Source organism: Aethalodelphis obliquidens, unplaced genomic scaffold (genome assembly GCF_003676395.1).
Source record: "Aethalodelphis obliquidens isolate GAN/ISIS:26980383/991018 unplaced genomic scaffold, ASM367639v1 scaffold14, whole genome shotgun sequence".
NCBI classification, from domain to species: Eukaryota; Metazoa; Chordata; class Mammalia; order Artiodactyla; family Delphinidae; genus Aethalodelphis; species Aethalodelphis obliquidens.
In genome coordinates, this window is record NW_020837958.1 from 7202974 (window position 1) to 7223337 (window position 20364).

At 39.9% G+C, this 20364-nt stretch overlaps 1 long non-coding RNA gene across 1 annotated transcript in view; it reads left to right on the plus strand.

Moving 5' to 3' along the window:
* Window positions 1–6219: 6219 nt before the first annotated feature.
* LOC113624807 (uncharacterized) overlaps window positions 6220–20364 on the plus strand; it is a 224520-nt gene continuing 210375 nt past the window's right edge. The window contains exon 1 of the long non-coding RNA XR_003434463.1: window positions 6220–6291. This is a non-coding gene — a long non-coding RNA (uncharacterized LOC113624807). The remainder of the gene's footprint in view (window positions 6292–20364) is intronic.

Here is a 20364-nt window from a genome sequence, read left to right on the forward strand (position 1 = left end):
TTTCTGTGTGGACATAAGTGTTCAGATCCTTTGGGTAAATACCTAGGAACACGATGGTTGAATTGTATGGTAAGCTTGTGTTAAATTTTGAAAGAAACTGCCAAACTGTCTTCTGAAGTGTATTATTTTGCGTTCCCACCAGCAATGAATGAGACTTCCTGTTGGTCCACATCCTTGCCAGCATTTGCTGACAGTGTGTATATATATTTGGTTGCATTAGGTCTTTGTTGCTGCGCTTTCTCTAGTTGGGGTGAGCTGGGTCTCACCCCATATATATATATTTGGCTGCATTAGGTCTTTGTTGCTGCGCTTTCTCTAGTTGGGTTGAGCTGGGTCTACTCTTCGTTGTGTACGTGGGCTTCTCGTTGTGTTGACTTCTCTCGTTGTGGAGCAGAGGCTCTAGGCATGCGGCCTTCAGTAGTTGCAACACACAAGCTCAGTAGTTGCGGTGTGGGCTTCTAGGGTGCAAGGGCTTCAGTAGTTGTGGCGCACGGGCTTAGTTGCTCCCTGGCATGTGGGATCTTCCCAGACCGGGGATCAAACCCATGTGCCCTGCATTGGCAGGCGGATTCTTAACCACTGCGCCACCAGGGAAGACCCTGTCAGTATATTTCTGATTCAAAGTTTCATCTTCACATTTCCAAATGTTTGCTGAGGTTTTTAATTCATTTTTGAGTTTAGTGTTATAGTTTTCTCAAGTTCAAGGTTATTTGAGGAGGAAAGGAGAAATTTAGTGGGATTGGGGGAAGAAGGGTTGATGTGCCTTATTTCTCTTTTGTTTGTGCGATCTTTAATTCCCCCCACTTTGCTCCTTATTTCCTTTTGCTATCTCACTGCTAAGGAGTACCATCCATCCTCTACGTATCCAATTATCCTCTAAAAGCAATTCTTCTGTGTGGTTGCCACTACCTGCCAAGCTCCTTTGCTGTAGCCAGTACTGCGAACCACCAAGTTCTGACTTGTGTTCACCATATTGGTGTTTAATACTGGACTTTCACTTTATCAGGTGATTTTGTCTGTGCTTTTTCTGTGTCCTCTTCATTAAGCCCCTTAAGTCTCTTCTATCCCATTCTCCATATCTACAAGCCTGAAGCAATGTGTGGGAGCCCTTTGGAATTTTGGGATTGAAATTTTTAAACTTACTTATAATTAATTTAAAGGTGGTCCTGCTTTTTTATTTTCTAGTGATGTTAAGGCATATTATTTTTGTTGATGCTACGAGTTTTGTGGAGAGGGTGTTGGGAAGATATGAAATCGGGAAGTTACCACTGTGTTCAAACAACTAGCTTTGAATTAAAAACAAAAAATTCAAAACTTTAGAAATGATATGGCCTGGATGCAGTTTTATAAGAAGGTAATGTCTTGAGCTTTCAAAGACTGAGTCTGTAAGCCCTATATTTCAGTACAATGCATGGAAAAGTGATACATTTGAAATGAAGATAGATGCTTAGATGAATAGATGGGTAGACAGAAATATATGTATGTATGTATAGATAGATAGATAGATAGACAGATAGATAGACACATTGTTAGGATGTATATTAGAGGCAGAGGGATAATGGGGAACTTTTCTTCTTTGTGCAGGATTAGCTGGTCCTGTCTGTTGACTAAACAGAAAGCGATTAAAAAGGAGGGAATTTCCTGCCAGTGAAAGAGTAATTTGTGGTGTCTCTCTGTCTACGTGTTCCAGTGAAGCTGGACTAGATTGGCAACTACTGCAAAGAAAAAGGTGAAAGCAATTAGCCAAAAGTCAAAGAAAGAAGTTATTTTCTTAGGGAAAGCAAAAATTTTGAAGCATTTATCCCTCTGTATGGGTGGTATGTAGTGAGTAAGGGGATAAAGGTGTTAGATCTAACTTGTGTCCCATCTCACAGACCTTTTCCAAAAGTTTCAGAGCTAAATTGGTAGCCTTTCCTGGTATTGTCAGTGAGTGGCAACGTGTATGTGTGCGCTCACATAAAAGAGAGAGGAATAGAGACAGAGACAGAGAGAGATAAGAAAAAAGGGACCCAGGGCAGCCTGCTTTCCCACAACTTGGCAAGGACACAGGAGTTTTCTCTGGGTAGAAAGGATACTTTGAAAGCAGCAGAGCTTAAGGCCCTTTGGGAGTCCCCTAAATGAGCAGCCATATACCCAAGCAAGGGAATTTAGGCAGAAAATTAAGCAGATCTTCTGTGACATGGAGAGACAGAGGAATCATTTCTTTCCAGGGTCACCAATGCTGGGCATCTACTCCAAGAGCAGCTTCCATGAACCCTCAAATAACCCTAATATGTGTCCCACAAGATTCTAGTATTTTTTTTGCCAGGAGCTTAGATGAGAAATTGGAAAGGGGGGAGGAGATAGAGAAGCAGATAACAAGCTTGCCAACTGGGTAGTATTCTCAAGAGCAGTCATTGTGTTTCACAGGAAGAGGGGAAAGTATTCAGGACTGTTCCCTCCATTTGCCATCTCAGCGCACACACACACACACACACACACACACACACATGCACACACACTTCTGCTGGTAAGTCTTCCAAAAGTTCTGGTAGTGAACAATTGGAGTGCAAAAGATAATAGTAATACCTAGAGCTGACTAAATAACTGCCCAAAATGAGACCACTTTAAGCGAGAAGGAAATAGTTTGGGATTGATATTTATCAGAATAGACTGATATCCAGTCAGTTACTGTTCTTCTCCACTCTCTTCCCAGGTAGTTTTCAGAGAGTGGAAGCAAAAAAGAAGTATATAACTTGTTACTAATAAATAAATAAGTAAAATCTTTCCTGTATATTACATCACAGAATTGACTCTCCCACTCGTTGCTACTAAGCCTAAAATTCTGCCACCAAAGATTCATTTCCTTCAGGTTGTAAAAATGGCTAAAACCTGTCTTGTCTCCCCTACCAGGTTTGTTGAGAAGATTGAAAACAATGCATGTGATTACCATTTTAAGTTGTAAAATAATTGTATCACTATCAAACATTAATGAAAATGTTAATAGAAATAAATTATAATCTGTAACTATCAATTAAACCCTGACATCTGGCTTAAAAGATAGATGCCTTATGCAGATTTCTATAAGATACTTTCCTTTCTGTTTCACCTACTCTGTTTCTAACCCCTTTGACTAATGCGAACTAAGGGGGAAGACCCAAAGAGCCAGAGGAAGAGAAGAAAAAATAAAGTTGATCAAGAGTGGATTATAGGTGGAAGAACGTTTCAAGGACTATGTGGTGGATAACAAAAGAATAACTCAGTTTAAAGCCAAAACACAACAAACAGAAACAATAAACTGTTAGCTCTCTTTCCATTTTAATCAATCCAGCAAGAAACAACTCTTATTACCTGACTGCCTAGAGCTATGATCCTTGCAGAAGCCAGTTTGCTCACCTGTATTGGGTATGTTTGAGGGGCCCTTAAACTTCTCCTTTGCATTATATGTTTGTTTTCTGAGTGCTAGGCACCCTTTTAAGAACTTTACATGTGCTGTATTATTTTAATACCTACAACAAGTAGGTACGATTAATTTTCCACCTTTAGGGAGGAGAAACTGAGTCATGGAGAGATTAAATAACTTGCTTGTCACATAGCTGTAAGTTGTAGAGGTAAGAAAGATTCAAACTTAAGAAGTCTGGCTTCAGGCCATGCATGCTCTTAATTACTAACTTAAACTGGTAACTTTTGGGGTCCACCCTCCTGTTTTGGGGCAGAGACATTTGTAAATCATCCTATTTAGGTGATAATCTGATTGCTTCTAAAATGGAAATTTGTGTCTACTCTTGCTTAGTTATTTACACACACACACAGACACACACACATATACACTCATGCATTGACAACTTGCCAACTTCTTTTAATTTGGGGAAAGATGACTAGGTCTTTTGGTGCTTAATCCTTCTGTGCTCATGAGTTATGTGTCTTTTACCCCTGGATTTATTTTATCTTGAAAAATGGCACAACTTAATGATTCTGATAGCCATCCACTGAGAGCACTGAAGTAAGAATTATTCTGTCCAAGGCTACCATTTATTAGCTCTGTGTGTCCTTGGTCTTGTGTAAATATTTTGAGTTTCAATTTCTTTTTCCTTAAGAAAAAGTAATTCTACCCACCTCTCAGGTGGCATGAAGATTGTATAAGATGCTGTACGTAAACTCTAAAGACCTTTGTAAATGGATGGTGCTACGGGTAACTAACTTGTCTTCTATTTTCTGTATCATCTCTTCATCTCTCCTTGAAAAATGAGATTTCCCTTGGTCTTCCATCCCCTGCCAATTCTCTAGAGTTTAAGTAGATAACCCAAGTTTCTCATATAGCAACTTCATCAGAGAAGTAAGAAATATGTGTTTGAAAGTGGAGAAAAATGAGGCCAAAGAGTCACACAGGGGAATTGGAACCAGAAGCAGTTCTAACTCACAGTCTAAATCCATTTTCTTGAGATTACAGTGTTCACTTTTTCTCACCCGTGCTTTTTCTCTCATTTCATCACACAGTATTTTCACCTCTTTTCAGAGCTAAGGAATGAAAAAATGAAAACGAAAATTCATTCAAATCTCAATTCAGCAGGGTCTTTTTTCATCAATTTTCAGGTTCCTAGTTCTGTGTATATATACGGGATATAAACTGGCAGCAATTTAAATTTCTACAGGACTGCATAGTTATGTGTCTTTATGTACTTTGTTATATGTTTTACAACACTCGTGTTCAGTATTCAATATGATTCCTCTCAGTAACTTGTTTAAAGATATATCAAGTAGTGGAATCATTCCTGTTTTACAGATAAGGATACAGAAGCTCAAGGAAATTGGACAGGAAAAACTGCTGGCTAAGGATTCACAGTTGGTTAAAGGAAGAGAGGGAGTGAAAGGAAAAAGGATCCTTTAATCTTTAATCTTCTAAATCAGAATGCAACTCCCATTTCACCTCAAGTGTTACTATTTACTGCTTGATAAGAAGGATTCAACTAAGAGTGTCCAAATTTCGATCAGAGAATTTATAACACATGAAACCCAACAGCTTGTTTATTGCTTGTTTATTGCACTGGAGTCCGTAGCACTCAAATGGTCAGTCATTTCTGACCCTGGCTAGGACTTTGAAGGCCAATTTGAGATGGTATTCTAGTTGGTAAGTGGTACGTGTCGGGTCCTGCATCTGTTGGAAATACCCTGGGGAGAAGAGCATTCTGTAAAAAGGAAGTGATTTCCACTGTGTGGTGGTTAATGATCACACACACATACATTTGAACATTTACATATATTATTTTGTAATTAGCATATCTAATTGCTTTCTGACATGGGAATTCGCTTGCCTGTTTGCTCTGTGTCTCTGCTTAGTGCCATTATCAAATGTGTGGAATCCACCAGTCCCTGAAGACCTATGCCTATGGTGTGGGTCTCCCTTAACTCCCAAAGGGCTTATCGTATAAAAGAGATGATTTTAGGATTTCAGTATTATTTCTGACCTGGAAGAGATAGCTCATTCTATTTTGGTAATTTCTGGAGAGATTATAGATCATGATGATTACAGTGCATGGTAATAGTCAGAAAATAGAGTTTACAGTTAATGAGAATACATACCATGTTGGTATTACATAATCCTAAAAATCATCATTATTTTACATGGCAACAAACTACCATCATGCATTCTTTTGCTGGTACATACAAACAGTCCTCTAGCCCAGAATGCTCACAAAATAAGGTGCTTGTGGTACGGGCTAGGGTCAGTCACAAAGAACTCCATGGGGGTGATGAATTTTATGTAACTCTGAGAGAAAGAAAATATAGAGATTGAGATGTTAGAATATTTCCAGGGAAAGTTGCCTGATTGGCCTTCAAGAAATCTAATAGGCATACATTACCTTAGAAGTGGAAGTCCTATGAAATAGAAGTCTAAGTGTGATGGTTCATTCATGTGGCAACTTGACTGGGCCATGGGGTGCCCACAGAGCTGGTTAAACATTATCTCTGGCTGTGTCTGTGGGGGTGTTTCTGGAAGAGATTAGCATTTGAATTGGTGGGCTGAGGAAAGGAGATGACGATGGCCCTCCCCAATGTGGGTGGGTATTATCCCACCCACGGAGGGCCAGAATAGAACAAAAGGCAGGGGAAGGTTGAATTTGCTCTGTATCTGACTGCGTGAGCTGAAACATCAACTTCTCCTGTCCTCAGGGCTCCTGGTTCTCAGGCATTCAGACCTGGACTGCAGTCTACACCACTGGCTCTCCAGCAGTCTACACCACTGCAGTCTACACCACTGGCTCTCCAGCTGGCAGATGGCAGATCATGGGACTTTTCAGCCTCTATAATCATGTAAGGCAAAATGTTATAAGAAATCACTTTCAAATATAGATATAAGTAAACAGATATGAGATATCTATCTCTATATCTATCAGTCATTTATCTATTAATATATCTTTTATTGGCTCTGTTTCTCTAGAAACCCTGAGTAATACACTAATACACCAAAGTTCCTCAGCTTTGCAGGTACAGAAACTTGAACTTGTCAGTGAGCTGAGTTGGGTTATTCAGGGACACTGATTCGTGCTGAATAAATTCACAAGAGACTAAAGTATGTATATCAAAATGAAAATGGTCAATATTTTGATAAATAAGATTTCATCTCCTTATTAAAAAACAATAATCCGAGGCTAGCTTGATGAGTATAGATTCATAATAAAAATTAGTTATAAGAGTGGACAATTTAATGTTACAACTATTTTCTGTGATATACTGTCTCTGAGGACCAGGATATTAGTTAATGAATTTAGAACCCTTCCTTTTAATCAGAGTTTGAGTCAGTATTCATAAAACGTGGCTAAGAATTTCTTTCCAAATGTGACACTTCAGATGTGCTCAACCTCTTTAGTTTGATTAGTATCAAGTCTTGATCTGGTCTGGGAATTTTTCTTTCCATTTAATTGTGTATCACTGCTATGATGCATCTTGTGTTGATTTTATAGTTTGTCTCTGAAAAGTTATACCTCTCTTTCTTAAAAAATAGTTTAGGGGCATGTCATCATTATCTCATTGCAATGCCCGTAAGTCTTTAAGAACAGTTGGAATCAACAGGAAGAGTTGGAAATGTTGAGACTGTTCCCATTATAATGTAAGCCTAATACTAAGCCTATGTAATGTAATAACAACATGGCACGAGTAAGGACTTACAGATAATAACGAACAGTGTGGTGAAGAGTTAAAGACTGGCCTGTTCTGAACAAGTAAAAATATAGTCAAGAGTTATGAGATCAATTGAACAGATGATGGAGTAAGATGGATTGGAGATAGATAGTTGCAGATTTAGAATGAAATACTGCGGTAAAATTCAGTCTGAAAGCAGAACCATTGTCAGCCCTACATAGGGAGGAATGGGGCACTCTCAGGTCAGTCACGGAGCATCCACTGATTGAGTGCCACTGTCTTTACCCTCTTCTGGGTCCTGAAGATGCAGAACTGAAAGACAGTAGGAACTGTATCCCCTACCATACAGTCTAGAGGGAAAGAAGACATTAACCATTTTTTTTTAAAAATCCATTTGACGTGTGACAAAGTGCTATAATATAGAAATTTAGAATTCCACAAGAAGGTATCACAGTGGAATTAAACAGAATCTGGTGGGAGGTGGGTGGGGGGAGACTGGGTTCTGAAGCAACTTTCTGGAGTAATAGAATGATAAATTCATTTGTTTATAATTATGAATCTACAATTACCAGCAGGGAATTAGAATACCTAAAAAGCAAAGTAAGATATTACTTTGCTTAAGTGGGATCAGGATCTGAGACTCTTTTCTTTCATTTTTATTTTTTAATATCATTAGCATAAGCCAGGGTCCTTGGCCCGAAAATTCTGAGACTCAGTGAATGTTCTGGGTGTTGGTGATACCTAGTCTCCCTGGGATCCCAAGCTATATCTAACTCAAGTGCGTTTACTCAATGTTAGCTCATGTTTCCTTGAAGTTAGGTATGGCCAGATGACCGAATCCTGTGCCTATCGCAAATTCCAAATGCCTGTTTTGAGAATTCTCTACTTTTGTAAGTTCAAGTGTGTGTCTCAGACAAGAATGTGGAAGACTGAACATTAATGAATTGTGCCTGGAAACAGAGTAAAATGGGGGCGGGGGGGGAGGGCGTTACACAGTAGGTGGGACCCGTGTCCTTGGTTCTCATTCATTCATTCTGTAAATTGCCATCTATACCAAAATGTGTAGCCAAGGTTGCAGTGGCCTCCAGAGAGAATGATGTTAACAGACCATTTTCTCTCTCTTCTCCTGCTGTTTGAAATGTCACCAGAGCCCTGAGAGTAATAGAGGACTTTAATGTACATTCAGGTGTATGATTCTTTCTATTATCGTTCTGATTATTATCATTATTCACATCCTGTTAGCTTTTCACCTTGAGCTAATGTGACATTTCAGTGCTATGGAAAATCAATGAGCCAAAAATTTCTCATGCTACAACAAACAATCACTGTTGATTTAAGTACAAAGACTAAATACCACATAGACAATATGGATAAAGAGATTAAAATGCACACACATACATACCATCCATTACTGAGAATCTTTTAAGTGGTTTTCAAAATTAGTGTTTTCTGCTGGGAAGAAAATATTCCCTTATTGAATGACCATAACCTGAACTGAAACTTGCTTTCAGCAAAATTAGCTATGTCTTCACTTCTGATAATGATACCAAACCTTGGATTTAATTAGACTCTAATTGCTGTTTTAAATTGTCTCCTGCCTCAGACTTTGCTTTCTTTGCCATCTAATTCTGGTTGTTTTTTTTTTTTTTTTTCCATTTTCTATATTTGTTCCTGTACTGAGATCACAATACATAACAAGTTAGTCACAAAATTTTAACAAACAAGATAGTCCTAGCAAGAATACATGATATTTTCCAAGAAGCTTCTCTACTAATGACTTTGCATGACAGAGAATGGCTAATTGTTTGCCAAGCACATTTTCAGTTTCTCCTGGGAAAGAGCTAGCTCATGTTTCCTTGAAGTTAGGTATGGCCAGATGACCAAATCCTGGCCAACGGAATGTGTATAGAAATGATCCTGGCTTAGAAAACCTTTCACTGGATCCTCCATTCTATTTCTTCCCTGTCTGCTGGCTGTAGGTGACCTTGAATGTCACATAGTTTCTAAGCCTTTGCTATGCTGGGTCTCTTCTCCCCACCCACCTGTTAGATGTTCATTGTGTGAGTGAGAAACAATTTTCTAATGGGTTAAACTGTAGAAATTCATGGTCCAGCTGTTTCAGCGGCTAGCATTACCTTATCTAAAACATTTGGTAATGTCTCCCATGAACCATTGGCTAATGTTTTACTTTCCCTCTGAACTGGCAGGGTATTCCAGAGAAACAGACCCATAGGATATATTTAGTAGGATATATATAATAAGATATACGTATTTATATATTATATAATGGTATATATATTTATATAGATTTAAATCTGTATAAAGAGATTTATTTCAAAGAATTAGCTTTCACAGTTATGGGGGCCCACAAGATTTAAATCCACAGGGCAGTCCTGCAGGCTGGAAACTCTGTCTTGAGGCAGAATTTCTTCTTTCTCAGAAAACCCGTTTTGCTCTTAAAGCCTTTCCACTGATTGGGTGAGACCTTCCCACATAATTGAGGCAATCTTTTTACTGAAAGTGTACTGATGTTAACTACATCTACAAGATACTTTCCCAGCAACAACTATATTAGTTTTTATAACTCTCGTTAGGATATCACATTAAGTTACCACGTCCTGGTGAAGAAAGCCCTCTTTACTTAAATCCAGAAGTTTAAACTCAGAAAATACGTAACAGCTTCTCGTTAATGCAATGGGAATGTCTAAATAGAAAGCTTTATTGAAAGTACATATTTTTTTTAATTAGAAAAAGCTCGTGCATACCAGGAGTCACTAAATAAAATATACAGTGCCCAGGCAGACACAAAAATAAGTAAATGTGTGGATAAAGTTGAGTCTAAGAAGGAGAATGGCGGAGGCTGTGAAAACTGGGGTAGGCTGTCGGATTCAAAAGGTTCACAACATTTTTGGAAAAAAACAAAACTGTCTGTGGTTTGGCTACAGCTACTTTGTAACCTCTAAATTGAGATACATCTTTTTTTCCCCCTAAAAATATTGAAACTATTAGAATCAGATGATTCCACTGGGATTGGTGACTCAGGAGATCCATTGCCATCTTCCTGGAAACATGAAAAATATGAAGAAATAGGAGATAGGCAGAGGCTCTTCTCCCCACAGAAGTCGTAATGCGGGTGGGGGATAAAATGCAGCGTGAGCTGGCGGTACATGGTTACATGTATGTGATTTCCATGGTCTCAGTCTTATGGATCATAGAAGGCAATGATTTCAAATCATGTAGCAAAAACAACAAACACTTTGTGTCTAGACAGTCACAGGATGAGTGAGACATCTCACGAGTGAGAGTGAGACATCCCGTCTTTACCTGGCTGCCTAGTCCCTTACTGGCTTTGTGATATTGAACAAATCACAAAACATTGTGAGCATCGTTTTCCTTACCTGTCAATTAAGGGGATTGGTTTCATTGATCACCAAAATGTCTCTCAGCTCTAATGTTTGTTGATTATGTGACGTGTCTCCTCTGAGGCACGGTGTGTGTTCCTACTTACTTCTAGTTGTAGCAAAGTATCTAAAAGTTATTTAGAACTTAGCCACCCTTGAAAAATACATGTCAAGAATAGTAATAGCATTTACTAATGTTTACCAAGAGCACGTAAGTCCTTGGCACTTTATATGTAGTATCATGCCATCATCACAATATCGAAATAAGGTACAGAAGATGTACATTAATTGCTGAGGTCATACAGATAAAAAGTGGCAGTGCAAGCACCTACACCCAGGCTTCACATCGCCAGGACTATTAACCACTATGCTGTGCCGTCCCAGCGGGCCCTCCCTCAGCCTTCACCCCGATTCCATGCCAGGATGTATATACAGGAAGCATTAATGCCTGCATTTCTCTCTATTCATCTCAGCTCCCTCTCCAAGAAGCAGTGTCCACGCACGCCAGCTTCTTATTGTGTCCACTGTCTCCTTATTTCCCTCCCCAGACCCTTGCACAATGTCCCATCTGCCTTTACCACAAGTCAATAATGACAGCCAGGATGCTTCCCACTTGCAAATTGCTTTTCACTTTGGCCATTTCTCAGCTGGCTGGTGTGAAGTTTGTAGTCTGTAAAAGCAGGGAAGGGGCAGCACATGGCTGGAAGCCAGAGTACAGGATGACATCTATTCTTCCCTTTTCCTGGGACATGTTTGCAATTGGTTACACAATTTAGAGAAAAAGAGAAAAGCTGAAATGAAACACAGTAAAATAGAAAAGCAGAGAGATTGCTTCTGAAAGGTAGTTAAATTGCCTGCTTCAGTGTCCCCTATGAAAAAGCTAACGGCATCGTCCCTCAGAAAGGCTCTTCCCTCTCTCGCAAAAAGAAAAGCTCTTTCAGGACCATAAACACCCTCTTCTGCTCAACCAGGGTCACCCTTCCTCTGCTCATTCTCTACTTATTGTCAGATGCCCCGCCCTACTAAGGGGATCATATAGCTATGCTGCTGCACTGATGGAGTGATGCCTCCATCCTTTTTCGTTTATCAAATGTTCATACAAATGGACTCTTCAGGCTGGTTCCTTGTTATTGCTAAGATTTCTACCCTGGAACTCCAGTGTTTGCCGAACAGCAGACTTTTGTTTGAGAGGCTTGGTATGAATTCCAGCTGTGAAGCATTACTAATAAAACCCAGATATCTAGGCTTCACAAATTTGTGTGATAATTCATCTTTCTCCAACTCATAAAAGCCTAAACCTGTACCTCAGTTGATGGTGAGGCATTAGATATCTTTACCAAGTTTCCTTCTTCAAGTACATCTTGACACTCTGGAGAGCGTCTAAATATTGCAAACATCTGTGCTGATTGTCACTCTCCACCTCCGCCATGCTAGGGCCTGTGCGTTACTGTATCCACAGTCTGGAATGCGGGCCCCTCTTATCTCTGCATGGGTATTAGTTTTCTCTTGTTGCTGTACAAAGCTTCATGGTATAAAACAGCACACTTTTATGATCTCACAGTTCTGTAAGTCAGAAGTCGAGTATGACTCTTACGGAGCTCAAATCAAGTGGTCAGCAGGGCTGCATTCCTTCTCGCAGGCTCTAGGGGAGAATTCATTTACTGCTCATTATGGTTACTGGCAGAATTCAGTTACTGGGACTGTAGGCCCAAGGTCCCTGTTTTCCTCCTGGCTGTCGACTGAGTTCCATTTCCAGCTCTTAGAAGCCAAACTGCACTGCTTGGCTTGTGGTGTCTTTTCTCCATCTTCAAAGCCAGCAACAGTGTGTTCAGTCCTTCTCATGCCACATCTTTCTGACCCGCTGTTATGACTTCCTCTTCCACTTGTAGACTCAGTGATTAGATTGGGTCCACGTGGCTCATCCAGCCCCACATGGATCGTCATCTCCCCACATCAGGGTCCCTAACCCTAAAGGTCACATCTGCAAATTCTCTTTTGCCATGTAAAATGACATATCCATAGGTTCCAGAGATGAGGATGTGGTCATCTTTGTTGGGGCCATTACTCTGCTTCTTTATATTATTTAAACATCTGCTCAAATGTTACCTTCTCAGTGGGGTCTTCCTTGATCAGAGAAAATATTATTTTCACAGTAATGATTATTACCTGCATTTATTTGCTTATATATTGCTTATGTATTGTTTTACTTCTTTATTGTCCATATCTCCAACTAGAGTGAAACTCCTTAAGCAGAGGTTTTGTATGACTGTATTCCAAACACCTGAATACTAGTTGCTACATAATAGCTACTCAATACATGTTTATTGAGTGGACAAAAAAATGAATATGATATGATATGACAAAAAAATGAATACACGGATATGATTTGGAACCTATCTTATGTAGACGATTCCAATTCCAATTTTCAGGGGAGTCTTTACACTCCCCTGAAAAATTCCTCATGCCCACGATGGTTGCCAGAATGTTCACTGTCTTTATCAGAACAGCTCCCCTTACCCAGAGAACGTGTCTTTGGCCAGGCCATTTGAATGGCATATTCTAAGTACAGGACATTTCCTGTAGTCTGAGTTTTGAAGCTCAGGAAAATAACACATGGAAGACTTCAGTGGAAGATACAGATTGGGCTTCAGTCTTCCCTACCAGATTCCTGAACATCATGCAGGGAGGCTACGCCTCTGAGAACTTCCTGCCAACAGCATGTCTCTATGCCAGTCTCCAGTGGGTAATAATAGCTAGCTCATGCATATCTCTCAAGAATTAACATGATTTTTGGAGAGAGGAAAGTTTAACCCATATTTAGGAAAGAAGCATATTCTCTCGCTCCTGAAAAAAAGAAATATATTGTGTAGTATAGTTTAGTTATCCCTTATCTGAAACTTCTTTCCTTTCCTTTTGCTTTGCTTTACTATTATATCAGCAAACTACAAATATAATATTTCTTTTCATAAAAGAGAAAGGAAGCGTTGCCCCAAAGTTGAAATCAAGAGTTCATCTGTAAAAAAGCAGAATATTTCTGGCTATAAAATGGAAGTCCACTGCTAAAGACACACACACACACACTTGTAGTCAGAATTCCAAAAGCTTGGGTCCATTCCCACCAGAGCATGTCTTTACAGTAACATTTATGGAGTACCAGATGTGAAGTATAGCCTGTGCTAGGTATCCTCTATATCAGTGGTCTCCAACCTTTTTGGCACCAGGGACCAGTTTCATGGAAGAAAATTTTTCCATGGATGGGGTGGAGGTGTGGCCTGGTTCCGGCGGTAATGTGAGCCATGGCGAGTGATGAGCGGCAGATGAAGCTCCACTCGCTCGCCCTCCTCTCTCCCCCTGCTGTTCCGCCTGGTTCCTAGCAGGCCTGGGGATTGGGGACCCCTGCTCTATATATCATCATTTAATAAGTGTTTGACCTTCTAGGTAGATATTGTTACCCCTGTGTTAATCAGGAAGATATTGTCTTGAAGAGATAATATCCGAGAGATATTTGTGATTTCAAACCAGGCTGCTTGATTCCAAAATCAGTGCTCTTTTCAAGGTTTTTCACTGCTCTAAATCTGTCATCCTTTTTGCTTCCTTTTAGGTCACTTTTACTGTCTTCTTCATATTTATATACATATTGCCCTTATGCTGCCCTGGAAGCATCTTTTTCTAGGTCTTCCTTTCTAGGGGAGTATTCTAATGTTCAAAAAATACTTCTCCTTGTCCCAGAACACTGTTTCCTTCAAGAGTTTGCTCTCACCAAAGAATTTCTGGGATGAATACCAACTATAAGCACGGTGGCAGAGTGTGAAAGAAATAGAACTTGAATTCAAGTTGTGAATCTGCAAATTTTAGTAGTAAGGTTTGGGGCTAGGAATGTTGTAGTAAAGCCCTTGGGAAATGGGAATTCATCCTAAGACTAACATTCATCAAACCTCTCCTCTAAGGCTCTGGACTGGGTCTAGGTCTAACACACTGTTTCATTCATTGTCTCGTTTTGTTTTATTAACATTCTCTGAGCGTCAGATTTTTTAACTCCAAAATAGTGTTGAGAACAATAGAACCTTTCTCACTACTGGTAGGCAAATGATGTAGCATCAATGTTAAATATATCATAAATAGGAAAACAATTTTCTAAACTCAAATCCCCGTACTAGTGATTGCAGGATCCAAAGTTAAATAACAAAAATAATCTTAACCTGTTTTAAGAAATGAAAGTGTTGAAATCTTGCATAAATGAAAGTCTAGTAGGACAGGCTCCAGGTGTGGAATGGAATAGAATCATCAGAGTGCCTGGTTCTTATTGTCTTTCCAATCTTCTATCCTCAGTATTGGCTTCCTCTAAGGCTGGTTGCCTTTATGCTGTTTAAATACTTTGCAAAAAAATTGTGACCAAAGGGATTCTTTTTCATGTCCAGCAGGGGTGAGAGAGAAACTGTTCTGCCAAGAATTACATGAACACACTTTCCTTTAGTTTGGGCCAATTTATATCTCAAAACCACTGCTAGTTGAGAAAGAGTTACCGTAAGAATGTCATTCACTGATGAACTCAGGACAACTAGAGATGAAGTCACTTCCCTTAGTTTCATGGGGATTAAGGGGACATTTTCACAAAATTGGAACTATGTTTGGAAGAACACAATTGAATTTCTGAGTAAGCAGCAAACACACTCTCGTGAAGAACTCTGCCCCTCTTTCCACACTTATTCCATGTTTCCTCCTCCAAAAGGCAGACTAGTTGCTAACACAATTGACTAGAGCCCATGATCATTCCCTTTTGCTAATGTGTTGCTTTACTGAAACCTTTTCAGACATGGGTAGGAAGAAGGTCCTGAGAACAGATCAGATAGTCACAAAGATTTCTTCCTACAATGTGCGTGTTCTGTACAGTGTGCCTTGGTTGCTCTTCCCCTGAAAAGGTAGAATTTATTTCTCTACCTCGTGAATCTGGACTTGCTTTGGAAGTGGCTTAAACCAATACACTGTAATAGATGTGAAACTTTTCAGCCTAAGTCTCAAAAGGCATTATAGCTTCTACTTTTGCTTGCTACCCTAGAACTGCTGTGTAAAAAAGCTTGAGCTAACCTTCAGGATGAGACAACACATGGAAAAAAGAGATCAAGTCAACAACCAGCATGAACAAATACATGATTTCTATTTCACTCCACTGTGTTTGGGGTGGTTTGTTACACAGAAATAGGTAACAATCTATAGATCTGGTTATTTAAGAAAAGGGTTATTAATATGTATACTTGTATTGAAGTATAAAATCTAAATTATACTTATTATATGCTTATATTTTAAAAAAAGATAAACCATAATATATTTTTAAATGTTTATTTATAGGAAAAGAAAGGGAATAGAATGAAGGGGGAGGGTATTAAGTCTAGACTTCTTTGTTGTTTTGAATTTGGAATCATGAAAGCATTATACACAATTATACAATAAAATTAAAATTTTAAAAGCAATCCTAAAAATCAAATCAAAACAAAAAGCTAATTAACAAATTTTTATCTTGGGATAGGACTATTCAAAGTAACTTAAAAACATAGTGATTTGACTATACATCCCTGCAGGAGAGAAATAATTGCCAAAAAAACCCCCGAAACAAACAACAACAACATCAAAAACACAAAGACAACAAACAAAATATACCTTAAGCCTTGGAATTCCAGGAAAATATCCATAACTATTTGCCATTTGAGTCTACTGTACCTTTATCAGTTTTCAAAATTTTAAGTTATTTTACAAACAAAAGAGTTCAGTGAACCCACCTGATAATTGAAGGTAAAATGAGTTTTATTCTATTTTTTTTTGTGTGGTACATGGGCCTCTCACTGTTGTGGCCTCTCCCGCTGCGGAGCACAGGCTCCGGACGTGCAGGCTCAGCAGCCATGGCTCACGGGCCCAGCCGCTCCGCGGCATGTGGGATCTTTCTGGACCGGGGCACGAACCCGTGTCCCCTGCTTCGGCAGGCGGACTCTCAACCACTGCACCACCAGGGAAGCCCTATTCTAGTTTTTTAAAGTAAACTTTCTCTTTGTGTTTTTCTAGTAGATCATTCTAAGAAAACTGTTGATTGAATGAATTTCTGGATGAGCAATAAAAATCTGAGTCTTTATTCCTCCATTTAATAACTATTTTCTCCTTTGTTTACAATTAACTATATTTTACCAAGGTGGGATTTGGCAAAGAGAGGAATAGGATAAGGATGTTATCGGATCCAAATGTCCAGCAAAGAATTTCTTCTTAGGCTGTGCATCTGCCTTTAAATCAAAACAACTTGTTAAGAAGAAATTCAGAACCCTAAATATTAAATGTTCTATTTGAAATACTCCTATTAGTTGCCTTTCGAAAAAATATAACCTTCACCCTTATGAAGAAGGTGAATTAGGCTCAGAGTTTCCCTTCCTTTTATTTAAGGACTGAGGTAGTACAGCCATGGATTTAACAACGAAAGACTCAGCTATGCGGGACTAATTAAGGAAACCAATTATTTATTTTTCTTCATTGAAAATCATATATATGTGTATATATGAAATACCTCCCTGAAGACTGGAGAGTTTGTAGGATTTTTTTTTTTTTTTTTTTTTTTTTTGGAAAGAGAAGAACAGAGTTTAATTTCTTAGAACAGCTATTCCAGATTGGTTTTGCATTTAATGGAATGAACTGACTGAGTGCCAGTGGAGAACTAAAAATCTCTAGCCCAAGAGTCATTATGGACATATTGGAAGACAGATCTTGTTAAATTAGATATCAAGCTAAAAACAAACTTAAATTCTAATCCCATTCAACATAGAAGTTACACACATGTTTGGCCAGGCACTGAGGCAGAGAAAATCATGAAACAAAAATCTCTTTACTTAAGAGATGACTTGCAAGTGAGGAAAAGAAATATTTGTAAAAAGAAAATTGACATGATGTGACAATGATTGATGTGTACACTGAATTCTATGGTATTGCAAGTGTTGAATGAGTCAGCTTGAACTAGGCAAATAGAGCATGGTTTCAGAGAAGAGCTGATATTTGTGCTAGGACTTTAAGTACAAGAAGAGGTTGGCCAGGTACACCAAAACATTTAGAGAGATGGAATGGAAGGATGAAAAACACAAAGGCTTTATTTAGAGTGCAACATTCATTTGGGTCAAGGATGGAAGTCTAGAATTGTTTAACCATGAGATAGGTGAGAGCAATATGAAGATTTAGTAGGAACAAGGGTTATCTGGGTTAACATTCTTGGACCTGTGCCTCATGTATTCCCCACAATTGTTCTGAGCCAGTGCATTTTGCGGGGGCAGCCAGAGGGAAAAACTGGCAGATATTTTGAGCTGGGAATTTTGGAAGAATAGAGAGCATTAGTGGTAGAGGTCATTAATAGCATCCAATTAGCATTCATTCCAGTATTTGGAAGGGGACCCAGTTTCTTCCTGTTTTGCTTGCTCTTCTACATGCAAAATAATGATTTGTTATCAAATCACGCCTCTAATTACTAATAAGATATCTGGGGATGGGAGCATCCAAGATGGTGGAGTAGAAAGATCCTGAGCTCATCTCCTCCCAAAGGCATACCAAAATTACAACTATTTATAGAGCATCTATTGATGATAAAAACCAGAAGACTAGCAGAAAAGATGTTCTACAACTAAAGATATAAAGAAGGTGCCACAATGAGATGGGTAGGAGGGGCAGAGATGAAGTATAGTCAAAACCCATACCCTTGGGAAAAGACCCACAAATAGGAGGATAATTACAATTGCAGCAAGGGGTCTGAGCCCCTATCAGGCTCCCCAGCCAGGGAGTCCTGCACCAGGAAGACAAGCCTACACTATATTTGGTTTTGAAGGCCCATAGGGCTTACTTTTTGGAGAGCCAGAGGGCTGTGGGAAACAGAAACTCCACTATTAAAGGGTTCACACAAAATCTCACATGGCTTCAGGACCCCAGACAGAAGCAGTAATTTGAAAGAAACCTGGGTCAGACCAACATTCTGATCTTGGAAAGTCTCCCAGAGAGGCAGGAGGCAACTGGAGCACACCCTGGAAACACAGACCTTGGGAGCAGGCATTTTGGGGAGATCATTCTACCATGTGGATACTGGTGCTGACAGGAACCATTTTGGAGTCCTTCCTCTAGCTTATTAGCACCAGAACCTGGCCCTGCCCACCAGCCTGTCAGCACTAGTACAGTAATGCCACAGGCCAAGTAACTAGCCGGGAGAAGACATAGACTCACCCACCAGCAGGCCTGCAGCCTCAAGACCCCCTGAGCCCAAAGCTGCCCCTGGATCTGGGATTGTCCACCAGAGGGTCCAGGACCTGATCCCATATATCAGTGTACAGGTACTAGCCCCAGGACCCTCAGGGCCTGCAGCCAGGGATTCTGGGACATGAATGTGCCTACCAGTGGGACAGCACTAGCCCTGGACCCCTCCAGGGATGTGCAGCCAGCAGCCTTGTGAAACAAGCCCTCCCACCAGTGGCTGGCAGCCTCTGCACAAGGCAAGGGCTGGCAACCACTGGGTGGGGGGCCAGCCTTGACCCCCACAGTAGTTAGTGTGTTACAACAGAAAGACCCATACAGCCCAAATAAGGGGCACCCCTAGAGCATATAGCACTGGTGACCAAAGGGGCGTGTGCTACTGGGACACAGGACACAAAAGGCCACTTCTTCAATGTCAGGAAATGTAGCCAAACTACTAGATACATAGAAATAAGAACAGCAATTTAGGCAAAATGAGGAAACACAGAAATATATTCAAGATGAAGAATAAGATAAAACCCCAGAAGAAGAACTAAATAAGTGAAGGTAGCCAGTCTACCATCAGAGATTTCTAAGTAATGATGGTAAAGATAATCAAAGATATTGGGAGAAGACTGTATGACCAGATTGAGGAGTTAGAAGTTTCTAACAAAGAGTTAGAACATGTAAAGAACCAAACAGAGATGAAGAATATAATAACTGAAATGAAAAATACACTAGAAGGAATCAACATTAGATTAGACGATACAAAGGAATGGATCAGTGAGCTGAAAGACAGAGTAGTGGCAATCATTAAAGATGAAAAGGGAAAAGAAAAAGAATTAAGAGAAATGATGACAGTCTAAGAGACCTCTAAGACAACATCAAGCATACTAACATTTGCACTGTAGGGGTCCCAGAAGGAGAAGAGAGAGACAAAGGGACAGAGAACATATTTGAATAGCTGAAAACGTTCCTAACCTGGGAAAGGAAACAGACTTCCAGGTCCAGGAAGATTGGGTTTGAGTCTCAACCCAAAGAGGATCACACCAAGACTCACTGTAATTAAAATGGCAAAAATTAAAGATAAACAGAGATTAGAGGACCTTCAGGATGGCAGAGGAGTAAGATGTGGAGATCACCTTCCTCCCCACAAATAAATCAAAAATAAATCTACATATGGAACACCTCCAACAGAACAGCTACTGAACGCTGGCAGAAGACCTCAGACTTCCCAAAAGCCATGGGGCTGACAGGGTTTTGGTCCTCTGGCCTGGTGTCAAGCCTGAGCATCTGAGGTGGGAGAGCAGAGTTCAGGACATTGGACCACCAGAGACCTCCCAGGCCCACATAATATCAATTGGCGAGAGCTCTCCCAGAGATCTCCATCTCAACGCTAAGACCCAGTTCCACTCAACAACCAGCAAGCTCCAGTGCTGAACATCCGCTGGCAAACAACTAGCAAGACAGGAACACAAATCCACCCATTAGCAGAAAGGCTGCCTAAAATCATAATAAGTTCACAGACACCCCAAAACACACCACCGGATGTGGTTCTGCCCAACAGAAAGACAAGATCCAGCCTCATCCACCAGAACACAGGCAC